The following is a 25,552-nucleotide window of genomic DNA, read 5'->3' on the forward strand; positions in this document are numbered from 1 at the left end:
CTCACAATCCTGGGGCAGGAATGTATTTCTAATACTGGAAACTGATTTAAATCAGCCTTGAATGAGCTTCTATGACTTTATTGTACTTTTTTGCATAAAGTAATTTTATTTTATTTAATAAAAAGTGTACTATGGTATGACTGTGTGGTAGCAAAAAACAGGACTGTGGCATCTCTTCCTTTATTGTAAATTATGGGTCAGGTACTATGGTACCATGGTACTATAGGATGATCAGAGAATGCAGCAATTTCCACATGAAATATAGAATGACTTATCTATGGTTATATCTAAATGTTTAGCACTATGTCTTTTATTCTCTTGCAGACACATTGGTTTTTGTTTTGATTTGCAAAAGAAACAACAGAAAATCACCTCTGAATTTGTTTCTCAGATACCGATGGTAAAAGTTTAAGGTCATCGGTCAGGTGACAACTAATAGGCTGAACTTTCCATTGTCACAAGTCAATAAAACATAATTACCAAACTAATTTCCTCATATGCAGTTGATTTTATGTTTATGTATATGCCTGCATTTTGCTTGTATATGTAGCTGATTTTATTCTTTTGCTGGTAATTGTGTTGGCTTTTAGCATTGATTTCTATTGAAATTTTTTAGCAACTGAAATATTTTATGCTTGACTACAGTATTAACATTTTAGAAGGAGATGTAAGCAAGACCGCTGGAAGTGAGGTTTTTCCACATGGCATAAAGTATTAATGGTACTGTGAAAGTAGAATTGCACCCACATGCTGCTATCAGTCCCCACTAAATAGATCATCTAAAATCCATAATCTGAGAGAGAGAGAATTGTCTTAGATCAGAAGAGAGAAGAAAAGAACAAGTGGCCTCCTGCAACTACTCACTACTCTCACTGCCCACACTCTTAAAAAAGCCGGAGGTCCAGTGAAACGTTGGGATAGCAATGTGTGCTTATTTTATTTCAATGCCCTACACTTACACCTCGGCAGGGAAGGCCTACTAGCATGTAACAGCTGTCACGCTGAGCGCTCCGGTCTCTGCTCCTGGACCGGAGAGCTCACCGCGTTTGTCCCCGCTGAGTGCCCCGGTTGGACTCTGACTGGGGACACTCCGCTTCTGTCACTGGCTGGGACGCGGTCCGTGCTGCTGGCTGTCCCCACGCGCGTCCCGCGTCCCATCCTTACTTACTGGCGCCCGCTCCGGCTCTCTCCTCTGCTCCCCTGTAATATGGTTCCTGGCACGCGCGTCCCTGCACTATAGGGCGCGCGCGCGCCCGCTGTGTAAAATTTAAAGGGCCAGTGCACCATTGATTGGTACCTGGCCCAATCCTTGTCCTCTCGCCCTATAAATGTACCCTGCCCCTTCCTGCCCTTGCCGGATCTTTGTGTTGCCTCAGTGCCCAAGAGAAAGCGTTTACTGTGTATTCCTTGCCCGTTGCTGAACCCGTTGCTAACGACTACCGCCTCCGAACCTGTGCTGCCTGCCCTGACCTTTTGCTACATCTGACTACGCCTCTGCCCATCCCTTCTGTGCTTCGCCTGTCTCAGCAGTCAGTGAGGTCGAGCCGTTACCGGGGGACACGACCTGGTAGTTACCGCCGCAGCAAGACCATCCCGCTTTGCGGCGGGCTCTGGTGAATACCAGTAACTACTTAGAACCGATCCTCTGGTACGGTCCACGCCATTCCCTCACTGACACAGAGGATCCACTACCAGTACCGTTTCCTGCTACCAGTCCGGATCGTTACAACAGCTAAACATAGCTATCGCTATCGACACCTTGTTGTCAGCACCTGAACAGGGAAGTGTGGCTGATTAGAGCAGTGCAGAGGAGTAGTCTCAGGCACAGTCACTATGCCTGCTAATGAAAGCAAATTGCTAAGGCAATTTAACGCAAGGTAACTTGTAACAGTAATTTATTTAATTCATTTGTAGATGCTGTCTGAGAGTTTTGTGGTGCAGAGACATATGTGACCACAAATAACACTGAACAATAAAATTTATAAGGGGCCACATTTATGGATGATGAATCGAGCATTGTAATTTTAAATAATTTTCTATATAGGAAGTCTATTTATATAAGTAATAAAAGTGAAGTTTTACTTTTATCTTACTATCTACATACACCTGAAATTGGTCCTTTTGTCTAATACAGATTTGTTGTAAATACTCCTGCAACTACTGTACTCATAGTAGGCCTCAAGCCAGGATGGATCTGGAAACAGGGCCAGCAGTATATGTGAGATAGGGAGCAGTATATAAGGCTATAGGAAGCAGTACATGTGAGACAGAGAGTAGTATATTAGGGCATAGAAAGCAGTATAAAGGGGTATAGGGAGCAGTATATATGAGATAAGGGACCATAGGAAGCAGTAAAGAGGGGGGGATATAGGGAGCTGTATATGTAAGATGAAAAGCAGCATATAGAGGGGGTATAGGGAGCAGTATAAAGGGGTATAGGGAGCAGTATATGTGAGATAAGGGACAACAGGGAGCAGTTTATAATTGCCTTTAGTCATCCAATACACACACCATATTATACAAAGTGATGTGAGACCAGTATTAGCAATACCTATGGTAATATATAAAATAATGAGTACTTCCAGAATACTGGAAGAAGAGGAACAGATGCACCTATTATCCTAGCAATCAATTTAAAGAAAAAATGACACACTGGGAGGAAGACCCTTAGGGCAATAAAAGTCATTTTTGCATCAGCACAGGAGAGACCTCTATTGGGAAGCAGATGAGTTAAGGCCCATGTTGTAACTGGCAATAAGGCAGCGTTAGAACTAGTTATAATGTATGTCAATGGATTTTGTGTCAGAATAAAGAAAGTAGCTGAACTGGTAAAAGTCAAACATATGAGATGACAGTGGCATTCGGATACAGTGAGGCACAAAGGGATTTATCAGTTGTGTTTTTATTAAGTTATTTTGGTACAGTGGATTATACCATTTAGATCAAAGCATACAATATTTGGGATCTTTACTATGGTCCAAGCTGATATCACATCATGCATGAGTAGTTTAACAATTTACATCAACACTTCTATAAATAACAGGGTATTGGGTATTTACCAACACTAATAAGAATTAGACACCCCTGCCATGATAATGTGTGGCAGAAAGTTTAGTTCTTTGCAGGGTACAATAAAGGTCAAAATTAAAAAACAAAACATCAATTGCCTGCTGTGGTAAATCTTTAAAAAGTATGCAGGACTAAATGTTCTACCTTTCTATCACTATTAAGATTTTTTTTTTTCCCTTGGGAAGGAAAAGAAAAAGACCCTTAAATGTTTTAAGCCAAAATTATACAAGCAAAGTGGCAAATTGTACAGGATTTTAAAGTATACATTTACTATATAATATTTTTAGAAAAAGCCTTTACATTTTCATTTAATAGCCAAGGCTTCCTCTGTTCTGTGTAGACAGGTAAGAAGAATTTACTCTAAACAGTCTCCAATAAGAAATAAAATACATTTCATATCTATGTTTATAGAGGAGAATGAAACCATCAGAGATTCAGTAGTTGGTGTTGGAGTCTAGCCAGAATAATCTGTTGGAAAACTAAGAAAGTGATTATTGATTTCAGGAAATACACCCAGAAATATCTTTATGCAGAAACATCTTTACATTAGTATGGGTAAAAATCAGGTGGAGTTCAGGTGTAAAAGCTAACTGTACATTTCCTGAAGTTGAGGGTGGTTGCCAAATATGGTTGGCCTGGTTAGCCAAGTGTCAAAGAGGTGGAGCGTAGCTGCTTAAAGGGGTTGTGCGCTGCCCTGCCTTTCGGAGCTCCGCTTGCAGCGTCCGGAAGTTCATTACTCCGAACGCTGTGTGCGGGCTTCCGTGTTCGCGGCCGCCGCCTCAACCAAAGTCTATGGGAAAGGGGCGTGACAGCAGTCGGGCCCCCTTCCCATAGACTTTCGTTGAGGGGCCGGGCGTGACGTCAAGAGTGGGGCGGCCGGGAACACGGAAGCCCGCACACAGCGTTCAGAGTAAGGAACTTCCGGACGCTGCGAGCGGAGCTCCGAAAGGCAGGGCAGCGCACAAGCCCTTTAATTTCCACAACCTGGTGATTTTATTGGTTTAAAGGGGTACTACCATGCTGACAACTTATCCCCCATCTAAAGGATAGGGGATAAATTGACTGATCGCGTGGGGTCACGCCGCTGGGGACCCCGCGATCTCGCACGCAGCACCCGCTCTCATCAGACCCTGGAGCGAACATCCGCTCTGGGTCTGATGACGGGGCCAGTGAATGTGACGTCACAGCTCTGCCCCCGGGTGACATTATGCTCCGCCCCCTCAATGCAAGTCTATGGCAGCTGTCTTGCCCCCTGCCATAGACATACTTTGAGGGGGCGAAGCGTCACGTCACATGGGGGCGGAGCCGTGACATCACGATACTCCGGCCCTGTGATTGGCAGTCATCAGACCTGGAGCGATGTTCGCTCCGGGGACTGATGAGAGCGGGGTGCTGCGTGCGAGATCACGGGGGTCCCCAGCGGTTGGACCCCGCACGATCAGGCAACTTATCCCCTATCCTTTAGATAGGGGATAAGTTGTCAGCACGGTATTACCCCTTTAAAACACCCATCAGCTTCAGGAAGTGAACAGTTTGCCTCCAATGGTGCTGCAAATACAGACGACAGATCCTCTTTAAATTTCTGCAGGGTTCACAGAATGATTGTCTGAAATCACAGAAAAAAGACCAAACACATTCCCTTTCTCATAGTCTAATCTTGTAAATTCGGTTTCCTGGCCCCCTTCAGCCTGTTTGCACCCTTCAGAAATGGCCGGGAGGTGGTAAATAACCGAAGCGGGGGGGGGGGTACCCATTCACTTTATTTGGAGTTGTGTGAACAGCATAGCCCCACAAGTTATGCTGCTTACGTAACTCCACAAGTAATGTAAACAACATAACCCTTAAGTGTGTGGCATTTGCAGAACTCCCAATAAAGTCAATGGTAGTCAATGCTATAATTGGCTGTACTGTTTTAGAAATGTCCACTATTTTTGAGAAACTGTATATTAGTACAGCAACTATAATTGTAAAGGACAGTTCACACCCTTCTCAGCTTTTTGAACTTTTGCCATCAGGAAGGGGGCATTGTGCGATTAGGCTTCCATTCTATATTAAATAATAGCACTAGGCAGATTATTACTGTTCATAAAACGGAATGTTCTTTTAAAGAAATTGGGTGTGGTCCCAATATCATTAAGTTGGTTACTAACTTTATGAGCCATAGTTTATAACAGAATTTGAAACATTTGACACAGTTAATAACACTTATGAAATACACAAGCTAGGTGTTACCTATTACAGCTGATGAAAGCTGCTAAGAAAGTGCATTAAGTATTACTCTAAACATTCCCAGGAAAATCACTTTGTGCCAGAGACATTAGGAAACTAATATTTATATAGGGAATCAAATCTTAAACACTGTTTTAAAAAAATCCAAAAAGATAAACCAGAGTACTAGTACAAGTATTACCAGTAACATACTTTAATTGAAATGCATCTTTGATTTAGTCAACTGTTGTTGACTAAACCAGCTCTACTTGCTATTAAAAGTGCAAACACTGTTAAATAGCTGTTAGAATACCTTTCCTGGAGCTGATGGTGGTAGCCAAATATATAAAGCCTCCTTTTTGTTTCTCAGCCAAGTGTCAAGGAGGTGGAGATGAGCTGCTCAGGTGCCACAGCCTGGCACACCTCCTCTCTTGCTCTCACCTCCTAGCCCCTTTTTGATTTACATATAGGGCTCTATACAGCTTGTCATTTCAAAACACATTCTGGTATTAACATCCTGTACTATACCTTTTACATTTTTTTGAAGAAACAATTCCAAGAAATGTTCTCATGATTGTTTAGTAGGGTTGAAAGGTTGGAATTGTGTTTTAATTACATATTTATCTGCCATAGAAGCACAGACAATATATTATAGTGGTTCTCTATATTTTGTATTACTGGTCATGAAATAGTCATACATATGTACTTGTCCTTTTCTGCACTGTACAGGTTTTCTAGTTTATGGCTCTCAGCTAGTAAAAACTCAATCTAGATAACTCCAGATTTGTAAGGCTACTGTTACACCCTTGAGTAAGACATTTAGTCATCCGAGAAGATGCCAAGAACATGTAGTTCCTTCGACAAGTAAGTAGTAAAGCCTTTCAGTTCTGGGTACAAGGTTAACCACAGGTAAAGGCGTGGATGCCCAGATTTGATGCCAACATTCTACTTATCTTAATATGCTTTCTTATGGGTTGCTACCCATTAAGTAATTGAGCAAGATACTTACGTCAATTTATTATTTTTTCTTTCTGAACCTAAACAATACAGTTTCAATAATGCTAATTTAAATAAATAATACTAGGTTTCACAATTCATCTGAGACAATTAAAAACTGAAAACCTTTGGGATAGATGTACTATTCCAAATTTGCCAGACTTGGGTCTAAATTTGCACAAAAAAATGGAAAACACGCCTTCTACCATATTTAGTATTATCAACATGGGGGTGTGGCTTAGTGCATAATATTGGCATAAAGAAAGCCAACTAATAGATGGTATAATGTTAGATGACAATCAAAGAGGGGTAGGTGAATTCAACTGGAGAACAAAGGCAGTTATGTGGACATGTAACCAACAAAATATCCCAAGGATTCCAGGGCATAAATGCAAACAACAACCTTTAGGGGTAACCCCCTAAGGGGTTAGCCCTAAACTAGAAATCCCCCCTTAAAAATCAATCTATATTGTGATCACTTTAAAACCAATTTGTGTCCTAAATACTGAGTGTGAGTATCACTTAAAAGCACAGTCTATGTTCAGACTATATTTTCATTACATCCCTCTATCTATCAAGATCACTGTTGTATGCGCTACAACCTATAGTTGCAAGGGATGTTTTTGTGTCTTGTTACTCTAACAGTAAACGGCTGCTGTTGAAACCATATCTCAGTTAGCCACTCGCATCCCAATGTTTCGTCAGCTCCCGATGACTTTTTCAAGGGAGTGAGGCGAATGCCTGGGAGATCGGACCTCCGTGCTTATATGTGCTCTGTTTGTGACATGTCACGTCAGAGCATCACTGAGCGCATCGCAAACCTCCAATCAGTATACACTGCATCAAATCAGTTCTATAGGGGCCTATTAGCTTTCTCCACCTCAGACTTACATCATCCTCATTCCTGGTATGCATATTGATAGCGCCGCGCATGCCCGAAAACTTACAGGTTTCCATACTCAGTACTGCTGTGCGTGCGCTAATCGGTGAGATGACCATCACTTGTTCACTTTCTCCCATACGGAGGTGGCCTTGCGCATGACAGTGAACTTATGAATCGCCAATTCTTGTTGTCATTACAGCGTCTGTGCAGACACAATCTTGCACATGTGAGGGAACTTAGGGATTACTAGTTCAGGTTAGCGATACAGAACTTGCGCATATCAGTGTAGTATCTATCATTCTAGACTCGCACGTACTGCAAGTTCTTCAAATATTATAGGGTATGGGACTATGTGCCAGTTCCTTAAGTTCATCATAAAGTATGAGTATACACTAAGTTATTATATAAATTGGAGAGTTCCATATTGAGTGTGAGTGTTAAATAATGAGTGGTCATTAGGTTATCATACAGATTGGTGTTAGATGGTGAGTGCTCATTAGGTTATTTTATAGATAGTGCCCTATTACAGTGGTACAGACAATTGGTATAACTTCCTGTTATGTATACCATATGTTCAGTAATGATCATTTATTTATCATTTTAAAATACTCTCATATGTAATGGTGTGAGTGGTCAGTATAGAGCTATATTATGTCTCTCACATATCATGTAACATACACAATAATGACATTATAGAATCATCCCTCACATCCTATCCCTCGCATCACTCTATATTCATAGGATCAAGGAACTGTAACCCCTTTGCTATGTGATATTAACTATACTCAATTTATCCACATAACCCAGTCATGTTAACTAGGGATGAACGAATCGAATCTGACGAATCCGAATTAGTAACAAATTTCAGGAAAAATTTGCTTCACAACGAATCCGAATATCGGCGTGATTCGATTACACGAATCGCTTCATTAAACTCCATTTAGTGCACTCCAAGCTCCAGGGTATCTAAAATGGCGGATCTACATGTCAGTACATGGGGCAAGGAACGCTGGGAAGGCGGGTAGGCAAGGCGGGAAGGGAAGTAGGTAGGATGACCCTGAATCACATACAGGATGCAGCCTATCAGCAGCCAGTCACCCCTGTGATGTCACAGCCCTATATAATCAGCCGCCATCTTGCAGCCAGGCATTGCAGCGCTTTATTTCAGAGAGAGCGTTTCATTACAGGGAGAGATAAAGCATTGTGTGCGTTGCACAGAAAAAACAGCTTCACAGCAGCGATTCAGCACAAGCCAAAATCACTGCAGAAAAGCAGAAAAGACAGGGAAGGGAAAGAGAAAGTACACTTTTGGGTGTAATACACAGAAACTCTAAAGCTTATAGGGGCCAGTTAGGCTGAGCATTAAAAGCCATTGTCACCTGCTATTAGTGCTTAAAAATACTGTACTGGCCTCTACTACACAGTGATTCTGTACTGCTGCAGTTGGGTGTACAACAACTGTAAAGCTAACAGGGGCCAGTTAGAGCAGGCGTCCTCGAGGACATTTTTCCGGGCCGCCGCTGCCTGGGACATCCCTGTGTCCCAAAAGATGTTTTCGGGAGACAGGGATGCGCTCTCGGAGGCCCCGCTTTTACTTTAAAAACACAGGGGCCGCCGGGAATGTGGCGCACGGAGAGACGTCACTGACTTCCCGTACGTGCGCCCATAGCAACGGAGAGCGGAGGAGCGGAGAAGGGAGGAGGACGTGTGCTGGCCAGCTTTGTAAGTGTTACCAGTGGCACGTCAGCTTTGGTGCTCCAACCACCGCTCTTTCGGTCCCGGGACTTACTGCTATGTCCGGACTGGGGGAGCGGCGGTCAGAGCACTGAAGTGGGGCAGAACACAGGCATACAGCCTCCAGCCATACACTGTATGGCTGGAGGCTGTATTTCTGTGGGGGAACATACTGCACCTAATGTGGGAAGCTGTACTGCACCTAATGTGGGGGAACTCTACTGCACCTAATGTGGGGGAACTCTACTGCACCTAATGTGGGGGAACTAAACTGCACCTAATGTGGGGGAATTGTACTGCACCGAATGTGGGGGAACTGTACTGCCAACCCCAATGTGTGGGAACTACAACCTAATGTGGGGGATCTATACTGCCAACCTAATGTGGGGGGAACTGTGCTGCGTACCGAATTTATCGGGGTATACCACGCACCGGGCTATAACACGCACCCTCATTTTACCAAGGATATTTGGGTAAAAAAAGTTTTTTACCCAAATATCCATGGTAAAATGAGGGTGCGTGTTTGTGCGCGTGTATACCCCGATACAGCCCCAGGAAAGGGAGGGGGAGAGAGGCCGTCGCTGCCCGCTTCTCTCCCCCTGCCTTTCCTGGGGTCTAGAGCCCCGCTGCCGGCCCTTCTCTCCCGCTGGCTATCTGCGCCGCTGCCCGTTCTCTCCCCCTGACTATCGGTGCCGGTGCCCCATTGCCGGCGCCGATAGCCAGGGGGAGAGAAGCGGCGCCGGCAATGGGGCAGTGGCGCTGACAGCCAGGGGAAGAGAAGGGGCAGCGGCACCCATTGCCGGCGCCGCTGCCCCGTTGCCTCCCCCCATCCCCGGTTGCATAATTACCTGTTGCCAGGGTCGGGTCTGCGCTGCTTCAGGCCTCCGGTGTGCGTCCCCTGCGTCGTTGCTATGCACGGCGCGGCGCACTGACATCATGCAGGCATAGCAAAAAGGCAGGGGACGCACACCGGAGGCCTGAAGCAGCGCGGACCCAACCCCGGCAACAGGTAATTATGCAACCGGGGATGGGGGGAGGCAACGGGGCAGCGGCGCCGGCAATGGGTGCCGCTGCCCCTTCTCTCCCCCTGGCTGTTGGCGCTGCTGCCCCATTGCCGGCGCCGCTTCTCTCCCTCTGGCTATCGGCGCCGGCAATGGGGCACCGGCACCGATAGTCAGGGGGAGAGAACGGGCAGCGGCGCCGATAGCCAGGGGGAGAGAAGGGCCGGCAGAAGGGCTCTAGACCCCAGGGCAGGCAGGGGCAGAGAAGCCGGCAGCACTGGCTGTCTCTGCACCTGCAAAGCCGCTGCAGTTCATTGATTTAAAGCGCCCGCTTTAAATCATTGAACTGCAGTGGCTTATCGGCGTATAACATGCACATAGACTTTAGGCAAAAAATTTTAGCCTAAAAAGTGCGTGTTATACGCCAATAAATACGGTAATTAAAGGGGTAGTCCACTAATAAGATATATAAGTGTGCATAGGAATTTGTTCATGTTTTTTTATCTATAGTCCGGCCCTCCAACGGTCTGAGGGACTGAACTTGCCCAGTTTAAAAAGTTTGAGGAGCTCTGAGTTAGAGTGAGCACGAAAAGCCATTTTCACCTGATTACAGTGCCTAATACAGGTTGCATAGCGGAGCTTTTTGTCCTCTCATAAGTGTAACCTGTACGTACATAGGTGGTGTACGTTTTTTTTTCCCCAATAAAACTAATTTGGGCCTAGTTACTCTGAAAGGCCAACCAAAGCTACACCCTTGTTTTTTTTAGCCCAATACAGATTAAGGTGGAGCGTATTGTCCACCTCTCATAAGTGTAACCTGTGCGTACATAAGTGGGGTACTTTTTTCTTCTTGTAAAACTAATTTGGGCCTAGTTACTGAGAAAGGCCAGCCAAAGCTATACACTTGCTTCTGTAGCCTTATACAGTTTTAAGGGGAGCGTATTGTCCACCTCTCACAAGTGTAAATTGTACGTACACCTACGTGGTGTCCTTTATATATTTTCCTGTTAAACTAATTTGGGCCTAGTTACTGTGAAAGGCCAGACAAAGCTATACACTTGTTTCAGTAGTTTAATACACTTTTACGGGTCTAAAACACTTTTAAGGGTAGTGGAACGTATTGTCCTCCTCTCGTAGGTGTAACATATAAACACTCAGCTGGTGTATGTCAGGCAGAGAAGTGCCAGGACATGCACAGAGGAGTGTCAGAGGCCTATATTCATCAGGAGAGGTCACAGCAGACTAGGGGCGAGTTGCAGCAGTAGTCGCAGTGAGAGGCCTAAGCTCCCGGTATCAGCTAGCGGTTGTGCCTCGACCAGCAACCATTGGTTAATTTGGCCATCCACTTCATCACAAGTGACATCTGTCACCCCCAACCAACAGTCGGTGGGTTCCTCAGACACAACCCTCAGTTGGCATGTCCCGGGAGCAGTCCCTGTGCTCTCATTGCCTCTGTCCTATGCTGTTCATTCCCCCACAGAAGTATTGTATGCTGTGGGTTCAGCTCCACTATTTAGTGAGGACGATCGACTAGAGGACAGTCAGCAGCTACTGCCCAGCCAAGAAGTGGAGGAGACATCCGCTGCTTCCTCCGCCTGGCGGGCAAGTAGTGATGAGGAGAATGGTGTGGGAGGTGGTGTTGCAAGGATTCAGGCTCCTGAAGCAGAAACTGTTGAAGAACCTGAGGAGGACATCAGTGATGTGCAGACACAACCCGATGATGATGAAGCCGATAGCACTTGGGAGCCGGGTGCAGAAGGGGCTTCATCATCATCAGAAGAAGAGGGTTGCAAGTTGCCCGTGAGACAGCAGCTGAACCAGCAAGGTGTTAGCATGGTTGGCAGTCAGCATTGTGACAGAAGTGGGAAGTCTGGAGCCAAACATGCCCAAGATAGACCACCTGCTTCCCGGGAGGTAGTGGAACAGGGGTTCCTGGAGTCGGCGGCAGTAGCAGTCAATAAGTGCGGACTGTTGGGAAAATCAGCTACACAGCGGTGTGGCAGTTTTTCATCAAGCATTCGGAGGATGTTAACCTGGCCACATGCAAGATGTGTCAGCAGAAGGTGAAGTGTGGAGAGAGTCCCAATGTTGGCACTAAGGCTCTGTGTCAATATATGCAGTATCACCATAAAGCGGCCTGGGAGAACCGTGGCTCTGATGTGGTGGTCCAGCCTGCTGCATCACCCAGTGGCACGCTGCTCCCTGTCTGTCATACCCATCTTCTGTCGCTCCAGATGCTCCTCCTCCTACTTCGAGTCAGTCATTCCGCCAGCAGTCCATCAGCGAAGCCATGTCCGAGAGATCACATTATGGGCCCACTCATCCAACGGCACAGAAGCTGAATGTGCTCCTGTCCAAGTTGCTGGTGCTGCAGTCCCTTCCTTTTCAAGTGGTGGACTCTGCACCTTTCAGAGAACTGATGGCTTGTGCCGAGCTGAAGTGCAGACTCCCAAGCCGTCATTGCTTTGCGAAAAAGGCAATACCAGCCGCTTCCACCTCCACGCTCTCAGACCGTTTGTCCTGTGATAGTGTGCGACTCTTCCTCCTCATCCTTCCCACCGTGTCATCAGCCTCCACTACATGGACATGTCTCAGTGCCGCTCCAGCATACCATGTGTGCAGGGCACGGCGGTGTCACTCTGTACTTCACATGGTTTGCCTTGCGAACAGAGTCACACAGCGGAGGAACTGCTGAAAGCCATTCATAAAGAAATTGAATCATGGCTTACTCCAAGAAAACTGGAAATGGGAACCATGGTGACTGACAACGGGAATAACATCTTGTCTGCGCTGCGTCAAGGAAGCCTGAGCCATGCGCCCTGTATGGCACACATGTTCAATCTGGTTGCCAAGCAGCTCCTGAAGTGTTCCTCCCATCTGCAAGACATCCTAACAATGGGAAAGAAACTTTGCATGCACTTCAGCCACTCATACACCGCAAAGCACACCCTCCTTGAGCTGCAGCGTTAGAACAGTATCCCCCAACATAGTCTCATTTGCAATGTTTCCACACATTGGAATTCCACCCTCCATATGTTGGACAGACTATATGAACAGAGAAAAGCCATCACCAATTTCTTGATGATCCAAGGGGATAGGGGTACTCCCCTGTGCAACTTCAATGTCAACCAGTGGCAGCTCATACATGTCACCTGCTGTTTGCTAAGGCCCATTGAGGAAGCAACATTATTAGTCAGTCGCCAGGATTATGGGAAGAACTACGTAATTTCACTGCTTCATTTCCTACAACACATGTTGGAAACAATGGCTGGTCAGGGCACTGGAGACGATGGCGGCTTCATCTCAAGGCCACATGAACCCTGTGGGTGCTTAACTGGATTAGGTTTCGCAAAATGTTTTTTTTTTATAGTCATCTGACAGGAGAGGAGGAGCAAGAGCAGCCAGAGGAGCTACAGGATGATGAGGAAGATGAGACAGAGGACCCAGACACACTGTGGCAGTATGCAGTGGAGATGGAGGCAGGCAGTCCCACCGAGTCACTTGCACAAATGGCACGATGCATGCTCATAGTGACCGCCGAATCGTCACCATTCGGCAGCTAGATGACTTCTGGCTCTCCACCCTCGCTACCGGTACAAAATGGGTGCCTTTTTTTACACCCACTGAGAAGGAGGACAAACTGACTTACTACAGAGAGATCCTACGTAGTCAGTTGGCAAATGCCTCTCTGCGCCATTGTCCATTCTCTCGCAGGTCTGATTTGGGGGGGCCTCTGTGCTAACCTTCCACTGTCATGGCTGCTGGGGAGGGGTGGGGTGGCAGGAGCAGTACCAGCTCCATTAGCAGCAGCCTGAGTCTACAGTTGCTGATGAGCAGCTTTCTTCACCTGCATAGTGAAGCAACTCATCAGCAGCAGGTAGACCTGGAGCAGGACCTGAACAAGCAGGTGGTGGCATACCTTGACATGACCCTGCCAACGCTCTATGAAGATCCACTGGACTTCTGGGCAGCCAAACTTGATTTGTGGCCGCAATTAGCAAAAGCTGTCCTGCCCAGCTAGTGTGCCATCAGAGCAGGTGCTTAGTGCAGAAGAGGCCATAATAACCCCAAGGAGAACTCATCTGTCCACCAAAAATGTGGAGAGACTGACCTTTGTGAAGATGAATCAGGCATGGATCAGCCAGGATTTTCACCCACCATTGCCTGATGCATCCAAGTAGATTGACATTGGTGCCACACCAACACTTCACAAATATGGATATTGCAAAACATATTTAAGGTGCTGCTCCCCAGTGACAGAAGTTCCTCCGCATCAGACCACAAGTAATTATTGAAGATATGCATTAGCTAAAACGTAACTTTTCTTAGGATAAAATATATGGAGCTCAAGTTTTTTTTTACATCCATGAAAAGGAAAGGTGTGCAAAAAAAAAAACATGTGCCACCTACACCACCAAGTATTAATGTGATTAGTGCTGGGCAGTATACCGGTTCATACCGAATACCAAATTTTTTTCCCTGCAAGATATGAATTTTTACCATACTGCAATACCGGTTGGGCCCCTCCCCCTCGAGTTAATGAATTACCCGCGGGCGCTGTTCCGCTTCTCTCCCCCCCCCCCCCCCACCCCGGTTTATCAGCACACCGCTGCATTGCCCCCCTCACATCGGGGAACTAATCATATGTCACCCGCGAGCCCTTCTCTCTCCCCCCCTCCCAAAAAAAAAAAATTATCTGCCACTGCATTGTACTGTACTATCCTGAGCCCAGGCTTCAGAAATAAACAAAATAAACTTTAATTCACCTTCTTCCTACTTTACCCCGTACCCGTACAGGCCTTACGGTCCCTCCACTGCTCTTTCTGCTTCCTGGGGATGAAAAGGTCACGGAGCCATCAGCCTATCACAGGCCGCAGCGATGTCCCGCTTCGGCCGGCTCCTTACATGACAGTGTACTCAGCCTATCACTGGCCGAGGCTAGACATCGCTGCGGCCTGTGATAGGCTGACAGCTCCGTGACGTTTCCATCCCCGGGAAGCAGCAAGAGCAGCGGAGGGACCATGAGGCCAGTACCGGAGAAACGGGGGAACATAGAAAGAAGGTGAGAAAGTTTATTTTGTTTATTTCTGAAGCCCGGGCTCAGGATAGTACAGTACAGCACAGCGGCTGATAATTATTTTGGGGGGGGGGAGAGAGAAGCGCTCGTGGGTGGCATATGATTAGTCCCCTGATGGGGGGACAGCGCCGCACTGGGCTGATAAACCGGGGGGGGGGGGGGGGGAGAAATGCAGCACCCATGGGTCACATGATGATGGGGGGTAAATACTGTTAAATACCGCGGAACCACCGTAATTTACAAAAATACTGTGATACACATTTTTGGTCATACCGCCCAGCTCTAGATGTGATACAAAGACCTCTAAAAATGTGGAAGGGAACATCGTATGGTCCTTTGCAAGGCCCTAGTCTCACACTTCCCCTGTAGGGCCGTACTCTAACTATTAATTCCCTTCTTGGTAAGTGTTACCCTAAAAAGGGCAGCCCCACACAGGAACCTCTCCCTATTTCCACCGAAAAACACTGCTCTCCTCATGCAAATGCCACTTCCAGGCTGTCAAATTCTGCCACCATATGTTCTCCTCATGCTGATGCCAGCTCCAGGCTGTCTCATTCTGCCACCATATGTTCTCCTGATGCTGATGCCAGCTCCAGGCTGTCTCAATCTGCCACCATATGTTCTTCTCATGCAGATGGCACCTCCAGGCTGTCTCATTCTCCAACCGTATTTTCTCCTCAGGCTGCCGCCACCTCCACGCTGTGTCATTCAGGCACTATATGGTCTCCTCAAGCTGTCGCCACCACCTCCATGCTATATCATTCTGACACCATATGGTCTCCTCAAAAATTAGCAAAATTGCGGTTTTCGTTTCAATTTCCCCACACAAATAGTATTTTTTTGTTTGCTCCATACATTTTATGGTAAAATGAGTGATGTCCTTAAAAAAGACAACTGGTCATGCAAAAAACAAGCCCTCATACTCGTCTGTGGATGAAAATATAAAAGAGTAACGATTTAGAGAAGGCAAAGAGGAAGAAAGATAACATAAAAATTAAATTTGCTGTTATGGTTCGCGCTCCAGCCAGTTACCCTAGCTGTGAGCGCTCCCCTCCGGCACCTGCCGGCGGGGCTGGGATTCGCATTGTGGGACATGCCCGCATGCAAATCCCAGCCAGTCACTCACCCCTGTTCTCCTCCGTGCCCTTAATTAGTACATGCACCTGCACTGGTTTTTTTATAAATATCTGCACCTCCCATCACTCCCTGACGGATCTTTGTTGCCCTAGTGCCTTGCCATATTCCAGACCATTTGCATTCCATGACCTGACCTTGCTCCTAGCCGCCTGCCTACTGACCTCCTGCTACATTCCTGTTTACGCACTCGTGCAGCCAGCCCTGACCTCCTGCATTCCTGACCACGTCTTGCCTATGCCTTCTGTGCCTCGCATCACCTCAACTGCCTGTGTGGTCGAGTCATGCCAGGGGTAGCGACATGGGTGCCGCCTGCCGCAGCAAAACCATCCCGCTTTGCGGCACCTTAGACTCGACTCCCTGGCACAGCCCTCGTCATCTGCCACACAGGTCCAGCGGATCCACTAACTCCAGAGTGTCCTGCCTTCTGTCGTGAGTCCTTACATTTGCTGAGTCCTTAAGGCCAAAATGGGCTGTCCATAAGGGGTTAAAGATGTTTACGTTTTATAATTGATGAAGAGTGACTTGTAAAATGTTAAATATAATGTAATAGAATTTAAAATAATTTTGATACATAAAAGCCAGATAAGAAGTACTGAATGGAAGGTAACTCTTGTCCTTATATTCTCAGGGCATGAAAGACATTCCAAAACAATCTGCATGCCATACTGAATAACAGTATTATTTCACTATCACAGCACATTTCATATGCGTGTTACGACAAGGCAAAGTGTTCTACACCACTAGTGAGGCTCTCTGTAGCCCAGAAATAGCAGATTTTAATAGCGATTCGCCACAAATAAATTCCGAACGAAAACAAAATTTCTGAAAATTTAGCGAATCGGCCAAATCGAATTTTTCAAAAATTCGCTCATCTCTAATGTTAACCATGCTATTAAAATTTCCAGGACCCTCAGGTCAGACTCGACCGATCATAATATGTGGACATGGGCTGGCTAACTCTGGGCTCTTGCTTTGCTGGGAACATTCCCTGGGCACTGTTGCCTAATTTACATAATAGGAAAATAACATATATTGGCACTGGCAAATGTACTGTGCTCAACTGGAAGTTTAAAATAAACCAGTTAGGGACTTTTTTTTAATTGTTAAAGGGGTACTCCGGTGCTTAGACATCTTATCCCCTATCCAAAGGATAGGGGATAAGATGCCTGATCACGGGGGTCACGCCCCCTCCCATAGGCTTGCATTGAGGGGCGGAGCATGACGTCACACGGGGGCGGAGGCGTGACGTCACACGCTGACGGCCCCGTGGTCGCCGGTAATCAGACCCGGAGCGAACGTGCTCCGGGGACTGATTTAAACTGGGGTGCTGCGTTCAAGATAACAGGGGTCCCCAGTGGCGGGACCCCCGCCATCAGGCATCTTATCCCCTATCCTTTGGATACGGTATAAGATGTCTAAGCACCGGAGTACCCCTTTAAAGGAAAACTGTCATCAGTGTCACTGCACTAACCTATTGCTACAGGTGATTCGTACTCCAGTTCTCCCGGTATCTTCACCTATTCCGCCTGTTTGGCCGGCAGGCTTGGGGCATGGGTGGAGCTCCGTGAAGTCCCTGCTGCTGTTTATCTGCTGGGCCCTGCTGCGAGCATGGCCTAGGGAAACAGCAGCGGTGACGTCACGAAGCTCCACCCATGCCCCAAGCCTGCCGGACAAACAGAAGGAACAGATGAAGATACCTGGAGAATGGGAGTATTGGCCACAGGCAAGTAAGTATGGTTGTCATCAGTGACACCCGTACTACCTGCCTGTATTAGCAGGTAGTACTGTGACACAGATGACAGTTTTCCTTTAAAACAAGAATGCTAATTTTCTCCTTTATAAAAACAGCTTTTACTGTATGTGCCGTGTAGTTTTCTGTTACTGATGCAACAACCAGAAAGGACTCTTATCACCATATAAGATTGGTATTCATTTGCTATTGATTATTTCTTCTACAGTATAGGCTTTTTATAATGACTTAAAAACAAATAACCTCCCAAAAAATACAATAACATTGATACATATTTTTTTCTGGTCAATATATATATATATATATATATATATATATATATATATATATATATATATAGATAGATAGATAGATAATGTTTTAAAGCATTTCTATGACTGAAAGCTTGTTGCTTTCTAAATAATTTGCTCCATTGGTTATATTCAGTTCTATACTCATGTGACCTCCATGCCGGAAGAGCTCAATGAAAGCACATGCAGCCGTGTCTGAAGCCTGCGGATATATCAGGGACAATTAAACTGTATGTACGCAGTTGAATACATCCATCAATATTTCTGAGCAGGATTACCATAGGCTGATAAATACATATCTGGGTAAATTGTCTTTCCATAGCTTGTTTCCAAATGCATAATGAGATGGAGAAAGATGGCTCACGTCAACAATGTACCAGCTGTAATAACTGCAGGCACAACAAACAGCCAACCACTGCGTCTCATTGTGGTCATAAGTATGAAAGTGACCTACACTGTGCACGTTTTATCATTTCAAACATTTCCAGAATATCTTCAAATGTTCAAAGATTCCTCTATACTCCTGTAATGTACAGTATGTTACATTTGTTCTCAAAATGTGTCTACTGTCACATAGACATAACTAGGACCCCTTAGAAGATAAGGCATGCAGCAATGAATTATTAACACAACAATAGATTTAGATCACAAGGGCATCCTCTCTGCGATCACAGATGATGCAGGGCCCCAATACCTTTAACAGAGTCATTTCAGATTCAAATGCTTTATTACTTAATATAAACGTGCTGTTACACAGCATCTAAGGCCATAACACAAACTTATCAGGGTCCAAATCGATTGCAAATATTTTCTGTGTTTAAGAGAACGTTCACACGTTCGTAACTAGCAGAAGCTTTCCACTGTGAGTTAGGCTACCATTCACATGTTTGGGCACATGGACAGTCCGCAATAGTGGCAGATTTGCAGACCTGTTGAAATTAATGTGTTGTAGCCCTTGGGGGGGGGGGGTGTATGGAAGTGGTGGTAAGGTATAGGTATATAAGGGGTTAATATTAACCCTGTCACTCGTGACGCCAGGGTGGGGGCTGGTATTACTGAGTTATAGCTTCGGCCTATCGTCGCCCTTCCCAGAAACGACAGGCGTATGCAGGTAATGACTGAAGGTCCACACTGAAGTTAAACTTGAACTGAAGTAAACTTTACTCTTGAACTTGCAGTACATTCAGAATACAGTTACAGTCTCTACAATACACTTCTATAGACTTCAATGACTGACAGTTGCTGCGGACCTTGCGTCTTTTGCAGGTTAATAGAATCAAGGTAATTGGTGCTTAGATCCGTCCGGATTTAGGGGTAGATTAGGTCCGGTGGTCCCGAAGAGTGTTTGGGGAGTGAAACACTCTATATTTGCTAAGGATCGGCCGTTACTGCGAGGCTTGGGCCTAACTCACAGTTTTTAGCAGCGCAGGTTCTATGTAGAGATAGTTACGGCGCCCCCAGACGAAGCGAATAGCGAAAACGCATTCGGGGTAGGTGAGATGTTCCTCCATAGGGTGCATGACTGGTACTGTTGATTATATTTGCTTTGCTTTCATTTTCAGTCTCCCCTATTCTCTTATTCATTCTGATTACATCATCTGATATACTATTACCTCCATCCATTTACATTTTTACTAACTGTCTTTAGTTAGCTATTTCATTGCATGTTGGAGGATACTATTGTTTATACAGATAGAATTGTTATTGTTTATCTATTTGTATTTATTCCTAAGTTGAATATTCGGAACAGTCTCACTCTGCTTTTCAGTGTGTGTTTTTCTGACCACCATATCATGCCTCTCGTGATTTTAATGTGTAGGTACTTTTAACCTACTGTGAAATAAAGATTACAATTTTTTGTTAAAATTCACCTAGATTGCCTCCTTTTCTGTGAGAGTAGTTACAAGTGGCCTAGGTTGCTATCTGTGCCTTTGTTCAACTTTTTGGATAATTATTTCTATGGAGAGATGTTGCTCTCTTGGCAACCCAGGAACAAAGAGAACTAAAATGGCTGCCGCGTCCCTTATATGGACAGGGGGCGGAGCCTAATTGGATAGGTCCAAGGTCAGCTGTCACTCACCGTCACCCAGGCTTCTGGGTGATCATCTGACTTCCTATACAGGTCCTATACACATAATAAATCCAAAACGAGGCTAGAAATACCAAAGTGAGGCCTGGAACGCATCCATAGTGAGGCTTGGAACGCACCACATGACCCGAAGGCCCTGCGACGCCATGGAAACAAGTAATTAACCATTTATTTACATATACTATCCTATTTACATTAACCTATGCATAAATTTGAGATTTATACACTAGAATAGAGGCGACTAGGGGTACACTGGCCAAGAGGGATCCCTAAGTCCTAGGGACTCTGGCTATGGAGACCCATAAATAAACAAGTACCATATAGAATGCAGTACTGGGACACCACAAATGGTAGCGTAATTCACAGCGTTTTTTCCCCAGTGGGTAACTGGCTGCTAGTTACGAGCATGTGAACGTACCCTGAAGGAAAACTTCAGTAAAAAAAAAAAAATGTATCCACTATTTCCAAGCTTCCAGAATAAAAATAATAAACTATAACTAACCTTTCACAGCTCCCCTGGTGCCGCTAATATCGCAGTCCCATCCTCCGATCCTGGTTCTTCTTCCTGCTTTTGGTGCCCTATTAAAATAATATATAATGTTAATGAACCCATACAGTGAAACCCGGCTGTGTCCTGAGGGGTTAAAATATTAAATCCCACCCACTCCCGATTTTTAAGGTGTAACTATACACTGCTCTCTATTTGTTGAACCCATAGACAGCATACACAGACTTACAATGTATCTGCCAAGTCCTGGGGTGACTCCTGTTGGCTTAGAGTTCTGATGATGTCACCAAAGGTCCTAGAAGATCCAAAGTAAGTGTGTGTGCTGTCTATGGGCTCTGTGTAGCCCGGACAGCTTTCGGGCTATATTTTCACTACTGTATTCAGGACCAGACTGGGAATAAAAACCAGCCCTGGAAATAATTGCAAACCAGCCCTACAGCCACTGGCATCCGGGCACAGACGTATTTCTCTCTTATTTTGTGGATTTATTGTATGTGTATCAAGTCTCAGTATGGTGGCAACATTGGTATTCCTATAGTTGTTTTTTACCTGAATCACTGAATGGTGGTGTTATTAAGTCATGGCATGGCGTAGTCTTGGGGTGATGTATATGGAGCTTAAAGGGATTCTATAGATGGAGGGTTTTGTTTTTCTATAAGCATGCCAATTCTATGTTATATATGGGGGGGGGGGGGGGAACTTTTACATACCCCCAGCGCTCTTGTGGTACCTCCTATGTCTCGCTCCGGTTCCTGGCTGCAATCCTCTTGTTATGTATACTAATATTAGTGGTAATATTGGTCTCAGTATACAGGATTCAGACAGTACACACACATATACATATCTCAATATCAGATAGCACATGTTGGCCTGTAGAGTTACCACAATCCGTGCTGGATAAATGAATATATTTCTGATCAGACAAATTCATAGGCAGAATAATCTTCTCTGTTAGGGTCTATTCACATGCACAGTGTCCTGTGCATATTTGATGCACAGGATTTGAAAATGCAGATTTGAAGCTGTGTTCAATTATTTTACATTGAAATCTGCAGCATAAAATCCACAGCTTCAAATTCTGTGGATTAAATATGCGCAGGATATTGTTAGTGTTAATACCCCCTCAGGAGTTATTTTCTTTTTCCATCTTCTTACTCCACCCCAAACTGCCATGAAGACTACAAAACCCCTGAGTTTGCGAAAAGAAAACTAAAAAATACATTGCCACACTGCAATACAGCCAGTGAACCTCTATACCAGAGAGCACCCATAAAAGTCAGCCAGCTGGCACTAAATTGGTAGTGCCCTTAATTCTCAAAGAAGCCAAGTGGGTAATGCTGAGTCTTTTAATCCCACAGAAGTTAAAGTACAACAGAGCCACAAGTTAACTTTGCATTTCAGAGTGTTAAAATGTATTTCTCACATATTACTATGAAGCAGCACTGTGCATGATGCTCATTTGTCTAAATATGATTTATTTTAACCGGTTGCCGACGAAGGACAAACCGGCTCGTCCTGAGACGGAAACCGTTGTATGAAGCAGGCTCCCGACTCGAGCCCCCCTATTGCTGGGGGCGGCCGTAAATAGCCGTCATGCAGCGATTGCCGCAGCCGGCTATTAACCCTTTAGATCGCCACTGTCAAAGTTGACAGCGGTGTCTAAAGGGACATTTAACCCCTTAAGGACTCATGGCGTACTGCTACGTCATGAGTCCACTCCCGATCTATGACGTGGGGTCATAGCGGGTCGGGCCCGGCCTCTAACAACAGCCGGGACCCGTGGCTAATAGCGCGCGGCAATGATCGCAGTGCGGCGCGCTATTAACCCTTAAGACGCGGCGATCAAAGTTGATCGCCGCGTCTGAAAACGAAAGTAAATCGTTCCCGGCAGCTCAGTCGGGCTGATCGGGACATCGCGATGTTCCGATCAGCTGGGACGCAGGCGGAGGTCTCCTTACCTCTCTCCGCGGCGTCCGATCGTCGATTGATTGCTCCAAGCCTGAGCTACAGGCTTGAGCAATCCACTGCCTATCTGACTGATAGCTATGGCTTTGCAGGGATCAGCATAGGAGATCAGTGTGTGCAGTGTTATAGGTCCCTATGGGAGCTATAACAGTGCAAAAAAAAAGTTTTAAAAAAAAGTTAACAAAGGTCATTTAACCCCTTCTCTATTAAAAGTTTGAATCACCCCCCTTCTCCCATAAAAAAACTGTGTAAATAAAAATAAAAATATGTGGTATCGCCGCGTGCGAAAATGTCCGAACTATAAAAATATATCGTTAATTAAATCGCACGGTCCGGTCAATGGCGTGTGTGCAAAAAAATTCCAAAGTCCAAAATAGTGTATTTTTGGTCCCTTTTTATATCATGAAAAAATGAATAAAAAGCGATCAAAAAGTCCGATCAATACAAAAATGGTACCGATAAAAACTTCAGAACATGGCGCAAAAAATTAGTCCTCATACCGGCCCGTACGTGGAAAAAAAAAAAAGTTATAGGGGTTAGAAGATGAGAATTTTTAACATATAAATTTTCCTGCATGTAGTTATGATTTTTTTCCAAAGTACGACAATATCCATGGTCCGTATGGACCTACAGAATAAAGATAAGGTGTTATTTTTACTGAAAAATGGACTGCGTAGAAACGGAAGCCCCCAAAATGAAATTTTTTCTTCAATTTTGTCGCACAATGATTTTTTTCTTTCCGTTTCGCCGTGGATTTTTTGGTAAAATGAAAAATGTCACTGCAAAGTAGAATTGGTGGCGCAAAAAATAAGCCATAATATGGATTTTTAGGTGCAAAATTGAAAGCGTTATGATTTTTGGAAGGTGACGAGGAAAAAATGAAAATGCAAAAACGGAAAAACGCTGAGTCCTTAAGGGGTTAAACCATCCCTGGTGGTCCGGTGGGGTGGATCGTGCCCCCCCCCCCCCCGCAGCACGATCGCGGGGGAGCGATCCACTTCTGAGGTAGCCGGAGGGCTTACCTCTCCTGCTGTGGCGGCTCCTGTGCTCTGAATGATAAAGCCTGGCAGGACCAGGCTTTATCAATCGAGCGAAGAGCACACAGATCAATGTGGTTGTATGAAACCACATTGATCTGTATGAGGAATCTAGTCATTCCTCCTAAAAGTGTAAAAAAAAATATTTATTTAAAGTTCAAAAACACATACATTAACCCCTTCCTTATTAAAAATTTAAATCACCCCCCCTTTCCATATAAAAAATATGTAAACATAATAAAGATAAAGATATGTGGTATCCCCGCATGCGTAAATGTCTGAACTATAATAATATATGGTTAATTAAACTACACAGTCAATGGCGTACGCGCAAACAAATTCCAAAGTCCAAAATAGCGTATTTTGGTCACTTTTTAGATCATGAAAAAATGAATACAAAGCGATCAAATAGTCCGGTCAATACAAAAATGGTACCGCTAAAACTTTCAGATCATGGCGCAAAAATGAGCCCTCATACCGCCCTGTACTCGTAGAACTAAAAAAGTTATAATGGTCAGAAGATGACAATTTTAAACGTATTAATTTTCGTGCATGTAGTTATTTTTGCAAGAAGTACAACAAAATCAAACCTATATAAGTAGAGTATCATTTTAATCATATGGACCTACAGAATAAAGAGAAAGTGTCATTTTTACCGAAAAATGTACTGCGTAGAAACGGAAGCCATCCAAACTTACAAAATTGCGTTTTTTCTTCAATTTTGTCGCACAATTCTTTTTGGTTTCACTGTAGATTTTTGGGTAAAATTACTGATGTCATTACAAAGTAGAATTGGTGGCGCAAAAAAATAAGCCATCATATGGATCTTTAGGTGCAAAATTGAAAGGGTTATTATTTTTAAAAGTAAGGAGGAAAAAATTAAAGTGCAAAAACTGAAAAATCTTGCATCCTTAAGGGGTTAAAATCAGTGCCTAAAAAGCCAACCAGTAAAATATCTCCTGGATGCTTTCAGCTGTATATTGTGCTGTGTAAGAAGAGGTTACCACTGCGTCTCTATAGGACCCATCTTCAGTTATGAGAACCAGCATAATGTTATTCTATCTGTGGATGGAAATATAAAAGAGTTATGATTTTTAGAAGGTGAGGAGGAAAAAAAGAAAATACAAAAATAAAATTGGCTGCGTACTTAAGGCCAAATTAGGCTGTGTCTTTAAGGGGTTAAATGGGAACTCTAGTGAAAAACTATTTTTTTTTCAAATGAACTGGTGCCAGAAATTTAAACAGATTTGTAAATTAAGGTAGAAAACAGACATGGCGCACATCTACAATCTTGCACAATGATCTAATTGCTTCTCAGCATAATTTCAAAAACTAACAGGTTGTTAGTATACATTTTTGATCAAAAAGTACAAGCCCACTCGCCACGTCAAGGCCACCTATTTAGAGTGGGTCCCTAACGTCCCTAGCATAAAATGGCGTAGCGCTGGGCGGCGACCACCACCGCCGCGACACCAGCATCCACGGGGGGGGGGGGGGGGGGGGAACGACCCACTGGCAGAGCGGCCCCAATGCCACTCAAACCAGTCTATGGGCCGCACCCGCCCGCAGACACAGCGCCACGGCAGTGACGGACGCCGCCCAGCACCACACCAATGTGAACAAGGTGTAATGGCTCACTTACCATGCTCTCCCAGTCAGACTGGGAGACTACTAGGAATTAAATGGCCCTTATGTAGCTAATTACTAACTATATAGGGTTGGGCTGAGGGGGTGGGGAAGAGTGCAGCACATGTTAAAAAAAAAAAAAAGGGTAGATAGAAATCACAGTGTGAATTCAGGTAGAAAAC

At 44.9% G+C, this 25,552-nt stretch overlaps 1 long non-coding RNA gene across 1 annotated transcript in view; it reads right to left on the minus strand.

The window, feature by feature from the left end:
- Positions 1-2,905: 2,905 nt before the first annotated feature.
- The window catches only part of LOC130360753 (uncharacterized), a 53,415-nt gene continuing 30,768 nt past the window's right edge, over positions 2,906-25,552 (minus strand). Inside the window, exons 2-3 of the long non-coding RNA XR_008890782.1 lie at positions 20,737-20,813; positions 2,906-3,548 (exon numbers count right to left, since the gene is read on the minus strand). This is a non-coding gene — a long non-coding RNA (uncharacterized LOC130360753). The remainder of the gene's footprint in view (positions 3,549-20,736; positions 20,814-25,552) is intronic.

This window comes from Hyla sarda, chromosome 3, assembly GCF_029499605.1.
Source record: "Hyla sarda isolate aHylSar1 chromosome 3, aHylSar1.hap1, whole genome shotgun sequence".
Taxonomy (NCBI): Eukaryota; Metazoa; Chordata; class Amphibia; order Anura; family Hylidae; genus Hyla; species Hyla sarda.